We start from the raw sequence: 16,058 nt of genomic DNA on the forward strand, positions 1-16,058 counted from the left end.
ATATGCATATATATGCATGCACACATAGACATTCATATATATAAATGTTCAGTTACAACAAAGGAGTCTGGAAAGGCTTACTTCTAAAATAAATATCTCAAGTCAGTAACTTTAATTTCCTTTTACTCTTTTAACTTCAGAGTCATCCTGATCAAATGCTTATTTTGCCTTTTTTTTCACCTTCCTCTTTGGGATTTCAGCTTATTTCTCCTTAGTGTGCTGAATTATTTCAGTTTAGTAATACAAAAACTATCTGTATTCCAACCTTTACCTAACTATGTGAACCATTACAGTGAGAGCTGGTTGAATGTCTCACAAGATGTACAACTATTGATTGTGTATGTGTGCTTGTACTTAATTTTCTAAAAATATCAGTATCAAGGGCATTGTGAACAACTTAGACACTTTTTATCTCTTTGTTTATTTGTTATTTTTCAAGATATATATGTGCTCTTTGGCCATTACATTTTCATTCCATTCTTTAATACAGCAGAGGATAGAACTCATTAATCATAAGTCAGGCTGGGGAACTATACTTATAACTCTCAAGTTTCAGTGTAGCAAATAGAAAATGTTATCTTTCATGCAGAAACAGATCTAGTCAGTCAATGAAAAACTATCAACATTGTTTTCCATTAAATATTACTCTTTGCTTCTGATTCAGCAATTGATCTGATAGTTGCTGCTTCTATAGAAAGCTAAAATAATGCAATTGCTACAGTATTCAATATGCTAAACATCTGCTTAGTAGCTAAGATTTACATAGTGCAAATAAGAATGCTTATTTATTTAATTCAAATTATGATTGATCTTGTTATAGAAAGTAGAAATAGAATCACATTATGTATTTGTATAAAGCATACATAAAAGGTCGTGTTTTTAACATTTTTAATATGATAAAGCAATGGTTATACATAATCAAGTATGGTCAAATATAGAAACTAGACATTACCTTGCAAAACCTGTATGAGTGATCAAACATTCTAAGTTTAGACAAGTTTAGAGCATTGCCAGCAGGTCAGTGAGGGTAGTCCTTTCCTCCTACTCAACACTGATGAGAAACATACAGAGTGTTGCATCCAGTGCTGGTGACCTTGGCACAATAGAGACAAGGATTTAGTTGACTGAGATTAACAAAGGACCACAAATATGATTAAGGGACTGGAGTATTTGTCATATGAGGAGAGGCTGAGAGAGTTGGGACTGTCCAGTCTGAAGAAGAGAAGTTTCAATGATGAATCTATAACTTGTGTATTCCCTGATGGGAAACTGTAAAGTAAAGAGAATCCGGCTCACCTCAGTGATACCCAGTGAAAGAACAGGACACAATGATAATGAATTTAAATATGGAAAATGTCATCTTAATGTAAGATTTTTTTTTTTTTTTAATTTGTATTTTTTTTTGGTCACTGGAATCAGATTCTGCCACTCTTAGAGTAAAATAATATCTTTAAAAGAATAATTAACTTATTTTTGTTTTTATCTCTTTTAATGTTTTTGAACTACTAAAAAATATATGTTAATTCTATGGAAGAAAGGCAACATAACTGGTTTCTAAATAGCAAAATCACTTCAATAAATGAAACAAAGAATCAGTTGTGTGAGTTATAGGCTGATATCGCCATTTCACTCTAGAAAGACTAGGGGTACCATAAGGAGGACCAAATCCCTAGAGATCTGAAGCAAAAGCAGCAGGTGGCTTTAAAAACACCAGTAATGGTCAATAAAAAGAGTTAATTCAAAAGAATCTTCCCAAGGGAAGAAAATATAACCTGATTGGCATAAAGCAAATGAGAGTGTAATCAGAGACATCTGCATACTGGAATTTCTTTTCCTTCTTGAATTCCATAGATTTTTCACTAACATTAGGTTAATATTCTTATTCTATCAATTCCTTCTGGTTCACAGCTAATAACTTAGAAGATAAGGGTGGGTTGTTGTTTTTTTAAATATTTTTAGAGTATAGAAAATTCAAAAATCCTGTCTTTTCTTTATAATTTATTTATGCATAAATAAAATAAAATAAAATAAAATAAAATAAAATAAAATAAAATAAAATAAAACCCTCCCCCAAACAACAAAAACCTTTTGAAAAGTTTCCTTATGAGCTGTGCAATCCTTACAGTCTATCTTGAAATGGTTGCTAGGTAATATTTCAATAATATATATTATGTTTTGTAATCTATAGAAGGAACAGTCAGAAAGCATCGGTTCATGAGAAACTCAAAGACCAATATGGCTCATATGCACATTAAAATGCTTAATGACCAGAGGAAAACTAAATTACTCCTGAGAACAGCTTATAATTACTGCAAGGAAATATGTATCACATTTTATCTCATCCTTTAGATTCCATTAATCTATGCAATCTTGCATTTTGCCCTTTTCTAAAAGCTTGTACAGAGCCCCTCCTCTCTTTTTATCCCAAGACTGATTTGTAGTTCTTTCATATTGCTCCTTTTGCTACTTAGTTCTGTATTTTGACCTGCCTGTATGTTAAGCAATTCTGGCAGAATTCCATTTAGGTGAGTCATCTTATTGACTGTAATCTTTTCCTTTTTATTTTTTAATACTTTGCATACTACTAAACTGAGCGGTTTATGGCTGTCAATTATTTCTGCATTTTTCTGACTATAAATGCAGTCACTGTATTCTCAAGAACAAACCCAGTACCTCCACACCCTGGCTATGTTCACTTATGTGGGCAATGCTTGCTATATTTCCTTGAAACATAACATAAAAATCCTGAAGTTTTAAGAACTAAATTCACAAAAGTGTCCAAGATTCAGTGACAATATCCCTTTCTTCTGTACTCTGCCAGCCTGTGAAATCCACATTGCTAATTGATGGACAAAGGTAGAACAAAACTGAGAAAAATTTATAAATCTTTAAGAAGATTTATGAGACACAGTGTGCTGAGTATGGAGATACTCACTCCACAGAAAATCCAGATGGGAAATTAGCCCCTGCCTACCTTTCTCAACAGACCTGACCTCCCACCTTGGGGACAGGACTATTCTTTCTTCTAAAGCCTAGCTGCATGAATACAATACTGGAGATAAAAATGTCAGCTCTTCTTACTTTCTGATCACACATATAATAGTCTAGTAACAAATGTAGTCAGATGAAATCCTAGAGGCAGAAATTCAGGTATTGCTGTTTCTGATTTTGCCTTATGACTTTTACTTAGATTGTTCAATATCTTACAGACATGCACTTAAGAAGACTCAAAGTTTAACTTGGCATGTTACATAAAAATAGTAATTTTTTAAATACATATATAAAAAGACTGGTTTCTGCATCTTCCATACAAATAAGCTTAACTGTCCAGTTATAGTAATATTTAACCAAACGTTTTGTCACTGGCACTTAAGTAGTTTTCACAACGTGAAAAAGCATTAAAACAGGAATTTGAACAACTGTCCTAGGAAGATTTATGCGGAGCACATGAGACAACCTTGTAAAATCAAGTCTCCCATTCCCAAAGTTTCAATGTCCTGCTAATTCTGTAAGCATTGATATCGTTGAAGTGTTCTGCAAAAGGACCAATATAGTGAGCGTGGCTTAGAACAGTTGCTACTATGAGGAATAAAAAAAAATAATCAGGAAAAGGCTTAAAGATGTAAATGGTCTCTAGCAATCAAGCACCTGACATTCCTGAGGAGCAGTAAGGATGTTGGCAGCAGGAACTTACGTGTCCAGGTAGTTTGGATATTAAAAGATAAAATTAGGCAACAAATTTGCAAGCTCTTTATTCATTAAAGTTTCCACAGAATTCTGAAATCTTCTGAACCACACAGACATGGTATATATTTTTTTTAATCTTTCCTTAGAGCTATTGTTTATTTATTGCCATGTCTTGCCAGTTATCAATTTATCACAATTTTTTATTGTTTGCAATTTTTAATTATATTAATTTGTCTTCTACACATTCAGTTTTCTCAAAAATTCTACTCTCTGCAGCCACTAGTTATTTTTGTTGTTGTTTTTTTGTTGTTTGGGGTTTTTTTTTTACTAAAACAATGTGAAGTTGCTGCTGACTGGAAAAGGGGAAACAAAACCCCTGTTTTCAATATTTACAACGAGGTTACAGCACCAGTGGAGTAGACAAGGAGATAGCAACTGACATCATCTACCTAGACTTGTGCAAACTATTTGACATTGTCACACACAACATCTTTGTCTCTCAATTGGATATATATGAATTTGATGGATTGTCTACTCAGTGGATAAGGAATGTTGGCTGGTTGCATGCAAAGAGTGGTCAATAGTGGTCAATAGCTCGGTGTCCAAACGGAGATCAGTGATGAGTGGCATTCCTCAGGGGAGGACTTGCACTGTTTGGGGACTTGCACTGTTTAAGATCTTTGTTGGGATTCAGTGCATCTTTCCCAAGTTTGCCAACCACACCAAGCTGTGCTGTGCTGTCAACAAAGTGGAGGGAAGGAATGCCAACCAGAGAGACCTTCACAGGCTTGAGAGTTGGGCCTCTGCCAACCTCATTAAATTCAATAAGGCCAAGTGCAAAGTTCTGCACCTGGGTCAGGGCAATCCCAAGTGCAAATACAGTTTGGGCAGAGAATGGATTGAGAACAGGGCTGAAGAAAATAACTTGGGGGTATTAATAGAATCATGGAATTGTCAGAGTGGGAAGGGACTTCTAGAGATCATCTAGTCCAACTGCCCTGCTAAAAGAGGTTGCCTGGAGCACATTACTCAGGTCTGCATCCTGGTAGGTCTTGAATATCTCCAGAGAAGGAGACTCCACAACCTCCCTGAGCAACCTGTCCCAGTGATCAGTCACCCTCACCTTAAAGTTGTTCCTCATATTCAAATAGAACTTCCCATGTTCCAGCTTGTCCCTGTTCCCCTCATCCTGTCACTGGGAACTACAGAAAAGAGTTTGGTTCCATCTTCTTTGCACCCATCTTTAGATACTTTTAGGCATTAATAAGGTCTCTGCTCAACCCTCTCTTCTCCAGGCTAAAGAATCCCAGCTTTCTCAGCCTTTCCTTGTAAGGGAGATGGGATATGTGGTCTATCTCACAAGTCTGTGTCTTGTCAAACACAAAAAGCAGTCTACAACTTTCTGAATTCCCTTTAAGATGTACTGACTTCTTTCCACAGATGGGGAGGAAATGTCTTTCTCTTTTGCTGTGTGCACCACCTGTCACTACATTTGAAATGTCATTGTGACATGTTCTCACTTAGAATTTTTTACCTGACATCTCCCCAGCTTCTGACCTTGAATGATAGAGAACCTGTGTTTGTGTGACATTGAATTTTGGGTTTTTAAAAATTCTTTTGGAATTACTGCCCTCACAACATCACCCTGGGTACTGTAAGTCTGCATTTCCTAATCTTACCTCAGCATGGTGCCAATTACCTTATCTATTCTCAGCACAGCAATCACCTCCAGACAGCTATATAAAGAAGCTGACAATATACATCATCGTCTGTAAAACACCTCAAAACTCTGGGTAGAAGCCAGATTTCAAAAGACCTTGGCCATTATTTTTTTTTTCATTTGTGCCCCATGTTAGTTCTCAAAATGATTTGGGAAGACTTATTCCACAACATGTTTATCTTTTAGAATACAACTCCCAAATGTCCATTTCACCTTTCACATTTTTAATTATTTTTCAATACTAGAAACAAATGGGTAACTATAATTTATTTCTGATGCTCCTTTCCTGTACATAAAAACTCTAGATCCCCTTCCCACGTGTACATGTGTGCCTTTCTTGATGTTTATAAGCATATTCACCATCTCCCACAGCATTCTCCTGGAGAAGCTGGCAGCTGATAGAATAGACAAGTGTACTCTTCATTGGGTAAAAAACTGGCTGGATGGCCGTGCCCAAAGAGTTGTGGTAAACTGAGTCAAATCTAGTTGGCCTTCAGTCACCAGTGGTGTCCCTCAGGTGTCAGTTTTGGGACAGGCTGGATTGAAGAGCCAAGTCCAATTGTATGAGGCTCAATAAGGCCAAGTGCCAGGTTCCACACTTGGTCACAACAACCCCAGGCAATGCTACAGGCTTGAGGAAGAGTGGCTAGAGAGCTGCCCATAAAACAAGGACCTGGGGGTTCTGGTTGACAGCTGGATGAACATGAGTTGCCAGTGTGCCTAGGTAGCCAAGAAGGCCAATAACATCCTGGCCTGTATCAGAAATAGTGTGACCAGAAGGAGTAGGGAAGTGATTGTGCCTCTGTACTCAGCACTGGTGAGGCTGCACTTCAAGTACTGTGTTCAGTTCTAGACCTCTCACTATGGGAAGGACATTCAGATGCTGGATTTTGTCCAAAGGAGAGCCACCAAGCTGGTGAAGGATCTAGAGAAGAAGTCATACAAGGAGCAGCTGAGGGAACTGGGATTGTTTAGGCTGAAGAAGAGAAGACTGAAGGGAGACCACATCGCCCTCTACAACAACCTGAAAGGAGGTAACAGGGAGGTGGCTGTTGGCCTCTTCTTTCAAGTAAATAATGATAGGACCAGAGGAAATGGCCTGAACTTGCAGCAGAGGAGGTTTAGATTTGATATTAGGAAGAACTTCTATACTGAAAGAGTGGTCATGCACTGGCACAGCCTGCCCAGGGAGGTGATTGGGTCATTATCCTTGAAGGTATTCAAGAAACATGTAGATGTGGCACTTCAGGGCATGATCTAGTGTGTGAGGTTGTGGGGTTTTTTGTAGGTGTTTTTCTGCTGGGGTGTGTTTTTGAGTTTGGTGGGGTGCTTTTTTTTTAGTTTTATGTTAATTGTTGAACTCTGATCTCAGAGGTCTTTTCCAACCACAACAGTTCTGTGATTCTGTGATTTTCTTATGTGTAAGATACTCACTGCTTTTCTTTCCACCCAACACTGAATCAAACTGCCTCCTTTAATGGTTTTGAAGGTTGTCATAGTGCTTTTCATGGTGATCTATTGCTCTTTCTATTTTAATGAGGATTTACCAAGTTTCTGTCTGAATGGCTCATGAGCATGCAAAAAGCAAATCCACTGCATATGTGCCAACCAATTGCACATGTACCATAGGTGCAACAGAGTCTGCTTGCTTGGACCCCTGAATAATGAGAGCTCTGCAGAGCAATGAAGTAGACCATTGGATATTATATTGATTTGTTATCCTCTTTCCACTTAGTTATCCTTTGCTCTGGACTGTTTCCCCTCTCCTTTTCCAGATTCCCAGAGATATACGCCATCTTGCCTCTGGCTTACTGTTCCCCCACCCCTTGCTCAATGTTGGGGTAATGTGAATACAAATGACAATGTAGATGAAAGTGAGAAGAAAAGGATGGTTTTGTGCTTAGTTTTCAATAGAACTGAGATGTCTAGGCAGTGTGAAAAATGTCACCTGTCCAAATCTGCTTCATTAGGCACCTAAATGCCCCTGAGGATCCTGCTTTAAGAGATATAAAAAAAACCAACCCTATTATCTAAAATCAGAGACACTAGTAAAGGGGAAATAAAGGAAAGAGAAGTGGCATATGAAAAAGAAACACAGTCGGGACCAGGGTCTCCAAGAGAGCAGCAAGGGATCCCTGGAGTCCATCAGGGCAGAACCTGGGAGACAGGGCCCATCTCACCATCCCACCCAGGAGCAGAGCAGCCAGGGGAAGAGAGGCAATGGGGCAACTCCAGTTCCTGGGGCACTGCGTGCCTCCCTGGGGATAGGGATGGGTGAGGTTGGGCCATGACATGGGCCAAAGAGTGGGCCTGGCTTGGCAGGACTGACAACCAGGCAGGGCAGGGCTGTTGGGAGCTAGGGAACAGCCCTACTGTGACATTGCTGGGGCGGGGGTTGATGGCCTTGAGGATTGACATGGGGTCTTGGGCCATGGGCAAGGACAATCAAGTGTGTGGGTGCCCTCAGGGCCCTGACAGCTGCAAATGTCACATGTGAGTAGCTAAGCACTTAGCTCTTTGAATCCTCATACCTTGCATCTATCCCCAACTTCACTTGCCCCAGGTTATTTTAGGACATGCTTTTTGAACCGTGTTCATTCCAGTTAACCTTGCAATGAAGAAGGCACCTGAAATAGGGTTGTAGCATTTCTAGTTTCCTTGATCAAAGGGAGACATAAAGACCTTCAGAAGGCTTTTCAGTGCAAGACCTGAACTTTTTAGAGTATCTAAGTGTCTCCTTCAATTATCTTTCTCTTTTGGCTTTGTGAGATTGAACATATTTCTAGGTATTTCAGGCAGGTGCCTCAAATTAGGTAGGATGAATTTATGAGTTACTGTCTGCGATCTTCCTTGCCACATGACCCTTTTGTGCCTCTTCTCACACAAGTCTGAAAATTCAGCCCTCAGGATATGCCATGATCTCATCTCGCTTTTCTAACTGACTGTGATTCAGGAGAATAAACAAATTTACTACAAGTAGCCAATACAACTGCTGATTTCAAAAGGAAGAGCATGCACTCAGAGGAATTCCTTCTAGCTGTCTTGTCTCTTTCCTCCACAGGAAAAAAGAAAAATCACCTAAAAGTACTAGTTTTTTTGTGATTAGTGCTGATTTTACCTGACCTGCACTAAAAGATTGAGCCATCAAAAGCAAAAAGTGTGTTGGAGGTAGAGATCATTGTAAAAACATGTTGAAGAAAAATGTTCCTGTGGGTTGAGGCTTAGATAAAGTTTCTGCCAACCAGGCCCTAAGTGTCATAGTGAGAAGGGAAGCACAGCTCCTACTACAGCAGGGAAAGTTTGGTCAGGTCAGACTGACAGGAGTCTTTATATGGTAGAAGCCTGTTAGTGCCCAGACCACAGACTAAAGCAGATTGCAACTATGGCATTGGGAAAGGAACATCGGCAGAGTAAGATGAATAACCCACTAAATTCTTTTTCCTTGTACTAAGTCCTTCAGGTAGCTGCAACAGAACACAGACTTTGTTCTGTTGTTCCCACAGACTGGGAGCAGAAGCAGAGAGATTGTTCCATCTCTTCCATCCTCTTCCACTATGAATGTAGAAACCACAGGCCTGGAGAAGATAAAACAAGTCGCTGCTAAAAACACTTTGTGGAATTATTTAGTTTGCCTACTTAGGCAAAAGCAAGGGAAGAATGCATTTATCAAAACCATATGGGAACTGTGCAACATTAAAAATGGGAGAGAAGTAAAAAAAATAAAAAGTGTGAGAGCCAACAATGTAGAAAGATATGAAGAGGCTCAGAAAGTGGATCAGAGAGACCAGGGGACTGAAATCGTAGCCAAAAGAACAATGGGGGAGCCAAAGGCCAAACTAGAGAAGGGGAAAGGAGAAGCAGAAGGCAAATTCTGGGCCTGAGAGTACCATGCCAAAAGACAGATAAGAAATGCAAAACACACTGCAGAAAGGAAGATCTGGAGAAGAGCAGAATTCCCACAGACTGGAAATATTCTCTGAGAACAGCGTCATTAGTCTGGCTGGCTGCTGGCTGCTTACAGACTGATTTCACTAGACATAAGGAAGCATAATCATTAGGTAACTCATAACTCTCAAACCTATCTGCATGTTGCTAGTGTTTGCAGGCTTCCAGGACTTCAACATCACAAATTATTTTTATATACTGTTTTCTAGTATAGGAGTTATTTTGTAAATCTTTGTCATTTCAGTTCTTGCCATTTTATAGGCTTAATATAGTTCCTCCACTTTTTATGTTTGCAGTGACTGTTTCTCAATATGTATCTATTTAAAAGCAGATGATTTTTTTTTTCAACATTCTCTTATGGTAGAGTATAATATTTTAAATTCAGATGCTTTACAGAGAAAAAAAAACTCCTCATGTTCCCATTAGAAATCCTATGCTTCATTTAGATCCTTTTTAAAGACTGTATTTTTCTGTATTTCATTAAAACTAGAGTATAATATTTTAAATTCAGATGCTTTACAGAGAAAAAAAAACTCCTCATGTTCCCATTAGAAATCCTATGCTTCATTTAGATCCTTTTTAAAGACTGTATTTTTCTGTATTTCATTAAAACATTTGTCACAGCTAAGGATATTGTGATGCCGACATTTCCAGAATCTGTTTATCATATCAACAGAAATGAGAATTTTTAATTTGTTACTTTGTGTCCTGCTCTCCATCCTTCACTGAGTTTAGCATGACAGTTTAATGAGAACTAAGTTTTGGCATTTTTTTGCTTTATATGTTTTGATTTGTTTCAGGTTCTGCACACATTCATCTGTACCTCTTACTAGATTCTTGCTATCATAGAATACATTCAGAAGCCTATGTAGCAGGTTTTTTCCATGATGAGTGCTTTTTCCACATTTCAGTGTACTTGCATTTTTTGAAATCCTGACTTTTTCCTGCTACCTTTTGTTTTGCTAATAGGTAAGATAATTCAAACTCCTCCTTGGTAGCTAGACTATTCTGCACCTGTGGGTGGGTGCTTAGCAGTATCAAAATTCATTTTTAATCTCCTGCTATGTGTGCTGAATCATTAATGCCATATTTCCAAACATGTGTTTGCCAATGTTTTGCTGTTTTTTTCCCAAGTGTTTCCAGAAAGCTGCTTGTGTTCTGCTTTTTCACTGCTTGCTTTGACTAAGGAAATGAGACTTCCATAGCCAATCTCAACAAAAGGTGTAGGCATGAAATCAAGCTCTGTCAGTATTAATGTCTAGATCAAATTGTTGGATCATGAAAAAAAGCAAACAAGTGTCTTCAAACAGTCAGCTTGGATTTTTTGGGTTTGTTGGGATTTGATTAGTACTTTAATTAGTACTTTAATAATGATATTTTTCTACTGTTTTCAAAGTTCTGAGACTTCCTGTGTTTTTTTCAGCAGCAAGTTTTGTTGCCTGTGTATTGCACTGCACTGCACTTCTACATTCTGTGGGGATGGTAAGGGATAGCAGACATTAAATTTTGATGATCAACATATCATTTTCATTCAGCTACTAATTGGTGTTGATCTTCCAAGAGTCATTACATAGGACCTCTGTAGCTCTAAGGAATTGTTATACAGACTGAACAAATTCAGACCAGATAGTTACACCATTGATATATGTTTACACCAGGAGGAAGTATAATAGTAATATTAACCTTATATACAAAATATACGGAACCGGCGTGACGACTTCTAGTTAACTGAAATATCAGCATCAGTACAAATAGGCTTCAAGGCAGGAGTAAAGATGCACTGTTTAACACAGTAAACAATCATGCTCCTCATTTAATAACGAAAACAACAAAAAACCAGCTATATTTAGCATTCTGCTGGAAGACAATCAAGCATCAAATAAGCAATTGTTATGTTAAAATCTAAATAAGACTGGGATGTACTGGGCAATAGATAAAGATCCTTGCTGACAGACTATGTTTACAACACAGGAAATTAAAAAGTCACACAATCTTCAGATGCAAAATTCAAGATCTTACATAATTATACTATTTCATAATAATCTTTGAGTTGGAGGAAGGTGTCTTTTTTCAGTTTAATTGTTTACATTAATTATATATTGAAAGCTTATTTATTATGCATGAAGGCTAACAGAGATAGAGACCTATCCTACTGTTCAAAGTAATTGTGTCTTCTACAGCATGAAATATTGGTGACAAATATTCTAAAAGATTATAGAGGAATTTTGGCTTCTTCCTTGTATATTTTGTTTTTCATCATCTATAAGTATTCATTGTTGATTGAGGTAGAAAATTTATCTTATTGAATACTGTCAGTTCATCTTCTATGATTTTCAATGGGCTACAGGAGCATTGTACTGTGCATATCTGAATTAAGGTCCCAGCTTCCCAGAAAGCTTGCACAGCACAGCCATAATTTATTTTCAGATACACGGATGTTTCCAGTTGACATTGTAATCAAATACAAGTCCAGTTAACTATGTCATGCAATTGGATCCCCAGCTACTTTAGAAAACAGAATAAAAATGTGAAGAAGTTACGTAGCATAATCTTATTAGATTGTGAGTGAATCTTTGAATGTTCTGATTATTAACTCCTTCAATTAAGATCTGTAGCTAAAATTACCAAAATCAGCTAAAACTGATAGCAGGTCTCATGGAAAGCTCTAGATTAAGAAGGCATAAAGTCCTTGTTTAATTCCCATGATTTAAATTTTAATAACTGAAATAGAATTTTGTGAGTTTCGTTGATCTATTTGGCATTGTGTATCCCCAACAAGGTTTGGTATTTTTTGAGAGCAAAACAAATTATACACACTTCTGTGCTTTAGAAGGGATGTAATGTAAAATAAGTATTAAAAGGAAACTATTTTCAAAGTATAATTCATTATTCAGAAAGAAAATCAGATTTTCTTATTTAGTTTACTGATGAACACTTAAGAACTTTTGGTGAGAATTGTTTGAAAAATATTCAGGAAGACATAGTGCCAGAAAGAAGGGTGGACAGAAATCACTTCAGATCTCTGAGTAATGGTCATAGTTGGTGAAGAGTCTGGAGAATAAATCTTATGAAAAGTGTCTGAAGAAACTAGGGTTGTTTAACCTGAAGAAAATTAGACTGAGAGATCCTATCACTCTCTACAACTACCTGAAAGGAAGTTTCAGTGAGGTGGGTATTGATCTTCTCTCTCAAGTAACAAGCAACAGGACAAGAGGAAATGGGCTCAAGTTGTGCCAGGGGAGGTTTAGATTAGTTATTAGAAGAAACTTCTTCAATGAAAGGGTAATTAAACACTGGAATAGGCTGCCCAGGGGGGTGGTTGAATCACCATCCCTGGAGGTGTTTAAGACACATATAGATCTAGTACTTAGGAATATGGTTTAAGCATTGGAATTGCTAGAATTACACTGATTCGGTACTCCAAGAGGGAGATATCTGAATGCCTTGAGAATAATTCAGCCGACCAAATGCTAATTCTACAACCAAGATAATCTTTCAAAGGATTCATTTCTGCTTTCTTCTAGGAGTTGCATTTTTGTTCCACTTCTATAATTTTTGTTTAATCAAATACAACTTTGTTACACACAGGTCAAATGTAGATTGGTGAAACTAACTAGCTGCTGTAATTTTTTGTAGTGAAATTTGTGAAGTGCCCTCTGTTTCCATTTCTTCAGCTGTAGGTCTCTGATCAGCTAATTAGACTCCTTCAAAATCATTAGTGACTGATGGACACTGGAGGGAGAGACATAGGGAGAGAAAAGGCTCTGATGGTTGCATCCCTAATCTTCCGTTCTGTAAGAGCAATTTGTGTAGTTTCTCCTACCATTTCTCTCTCTCTCCTTGACTTTCAGACTTCCCAAAGTTATACTTAAAGAGTGGGAGAGAAGAAACTATGAGAAAATACAGGAATACAGAATGTAGTTAATTATCATTAAAATGTAATAGAAAATTGAAGGCAATATTAAAACTAAATTGGCAAATTTTTCTTCAAGCATTAAAAAGGATAAGGATATTATATTAAAATTCTAGTTGTTCTTTTTTTCTGAAATGTGTTTTTGAACATTTCATGGATTAAAACAACTATTAAATAAAAACATATTATGCATATGTATGATGACTATATATATACAAAAATGTTTTACCTCTTCATCCTGACTTGGTTTTGAATGTTAAGCTCAGCATGCATCACTTAAACAATTATCTGGGAGCAAAAGAAGACAGGAGGGGACACACCCGAGGACAGCTGACCCCAACTGACCAAAGAGATATCCCATACCACATGATGTCATGACCAACAATAAAAACTGGGAGGAAGAAGGAGAAAGTTAAGGGGAACATTTGGAGTTACACTGTTTTATCTTCCCAAGTAGCCTTTACATGTGGTGGAGCTCTGCTTTCTTCAGGATGACTAAACATCTGCCTGCTGATGGGATGCATGTTAAATCCTTATTGCACTTTGCTTGCAGGCATAGCTTTACTTTACCTGTTACACTGTTTTTGTCTTAAGTCATCTTAACTTGCCCTTCCAGTTCTCTCCCCCACTCCCGTGGTGGGAACTGAGTGAGTAACTGTGTGGAGCTTAGCTGCCTGTCAGGGTTAAACCACAACAATCACCTTGATGTAGTTGGTAGCTGTGGGCTAATCTGTCCATAATCTTATGGACAGTATGTAATAACAAGCAGGGTAAATGATTTGAAATAGACAAGAACTATGCAGGCATATAGTCACCTCCTCCCCTTCAAAAAAAAACCAAAACCAAACCCAAAAAACAAAACTGGGAAATATTTGGGATTTATTCTTCCTTTTTTTAACTTTTACTCCTTCATTTAGCACTGCTGATTCTGTGTTAATATCTTCATGTTTCCCTTACATTTAATGAATAAAAATATGAAATATAAATTGTACTCCAAGCTCAATACAGTTACTTAAAAAGAAGATTCTACTGCCATTTGAGAGGCTTAGGACATCAGGTAAGTCCACAAAGGGGCTGACTGTTGCCACACAGGATGGACAGAGAAATGTTTTTCTGGACTGGCAGAGGAAATTACATGCAGCATCTTCAAGCCCCTATGTTTAGGCTGTTGAATAACAAGCCCTAAATAACAAATTTAGAAAACCCAAGACCAACACAGAAGGAAGAGGACTTCATAAAAATAAAGAACATTAATAAGGAATTTAATAAGGTGGCTTATTGCGAATACTCAACTGACTGAATGTAAAAAGATATTAATATTCATATAATTACAACAAATCCTCATTCAATCAGGTATACTTAAGGCAATCGTGAATGTATTAAAATAATGGATTAGTCTTTCATCATGATTTGCTTCCTGCCAGAACTTGGTTTGATGCTACACCTGGTATCATGTCTTTGGAAACATCAGCTGAATTGAAAGAAATATACTTGAGGACTTAGGTACAGAGTGGAGGAGTCACAAGCCCCGAGTCTTCCAACCTCTGAATACATGTACAGATTCCTTATGTTCTAGAATGGAAACATATGTTGAAATATTTTGCTATGTCAGAGATAGTAGCTTTGAGATAATCAAATCTGCTGAAAATGTGAGAAAATATTTTAATAAGCTAGGTTTGTGATATAATAGCTATTTATTGTTCTGTTTAGTGTTTGGACTGACACAAAAGTACAAATGTAATTTTGATTACAACATCTTTAAAAATTGATTATTATTTTCCATTTTAATCCTTTTGTGTGTTTTTAAAATTACCTCAATTAAAGGATATGAAGTTTCTAGGTTTTTTACAGATAGAGGCTTTTGATAGAGGCATTTTGTATTGAGTCCCATCTAATATAGTTCCTGTAACATCAGTAAATTTATGTAGACTAGAAATCACTGCTGAATTTAACGTAATAACTGCATAGAATCAACTGCTAACACAGGCAAACCAAATAAAAATGATAGCAAGAAAGTCTTTATAGTCTGCAATTAACATAGCAGATTTTATAACATGCTAGAAATGAAGAGGATTTGTATTCTACACAGTTTTATAATAACAATTATAAAATGAAATGGCAATGATTATATGAATATAATGATATAGGTCACGATTATAGGTGTAGCTGCATCTTCTTTCTCTTTATAGTTGCTGAATTCATCCCTCAGGTGTTTGACTTCATGTACTTAGTGATCTTAGTATAACATTCTTACACATAGCTATACTGGATAACTATACCAATGCTTATTAACCTGCAGTCCCAAGGGCTTTTAGGCCATTTATTGAGCAATAACCTCCATAAGCTTAATTCACTCATTACAGAGGAAAAAAAAAAAAAAAAAAAAAAAAAAAAAAAAAAGGGGAAAAAAAAAAGTAGCAAGAAAAAGCTAACATAAGTATTCTAAGAAAAAGGGAAGACTGTACAGACCTGTCCTGTCTGCTTAGCAGTGTCAGAGGCAATTGTGCATACTCCTGTTAACAAGTGTTTAGGCATGTGTCAAAGTCTGCCAGTGGAGACTTATCCACTTCCATAGGAGGAAGGTAGATTTTTGGCCACTTTCATTAGCATCTTAAAGGCAATTTGTGCAGAGAATCATAGAATCATAGAATCTTAGGGGCTGGAAGGGACCTCGAGAGATCATCCAGTCCAACCCCCCTGCCAGACCAGGGTCACCTAGAGTACATCACACAGGAACGTATCCAGGTGGGTTTTGAATGTCTCCAGTGAAGAAGACTCCACAACCTCCCTGGG

General features: G+C 37.3%; 2 pseudogenes; both read left to right on the forward strand.

The window, feature by feature from the left end:
• The first annotated feature begins 3,673 nt into the window (after positions 1-3,673).
• Positions 3,674-6,668, forward strand: LOC104391275 (annotated as a pseudogene).
• A 1,170-nt stretch (positions 6,669-7,838) lies between these two features.
• The window catches only part of LOC104391276, a 37,891-nt pseudogene continuing 29,671 nt past the window's right edge, over positions 7,839-16,058 (forward strand).

Source organism: Chaetura pelagica, unplaced genomic scaffold (genome assembly GCF_000747805.2).
Source record: "Chaetura pelagica isolate M959 unplaced genomic scaffold, ChaPel_1.0 scaffold174, whole genome shotgun sequence".
NCBI lineage: Eukaryota > Metazoa > Chordata > Aves > Apodiformes > Apodidae > Chaetura > Chaetura pelagica.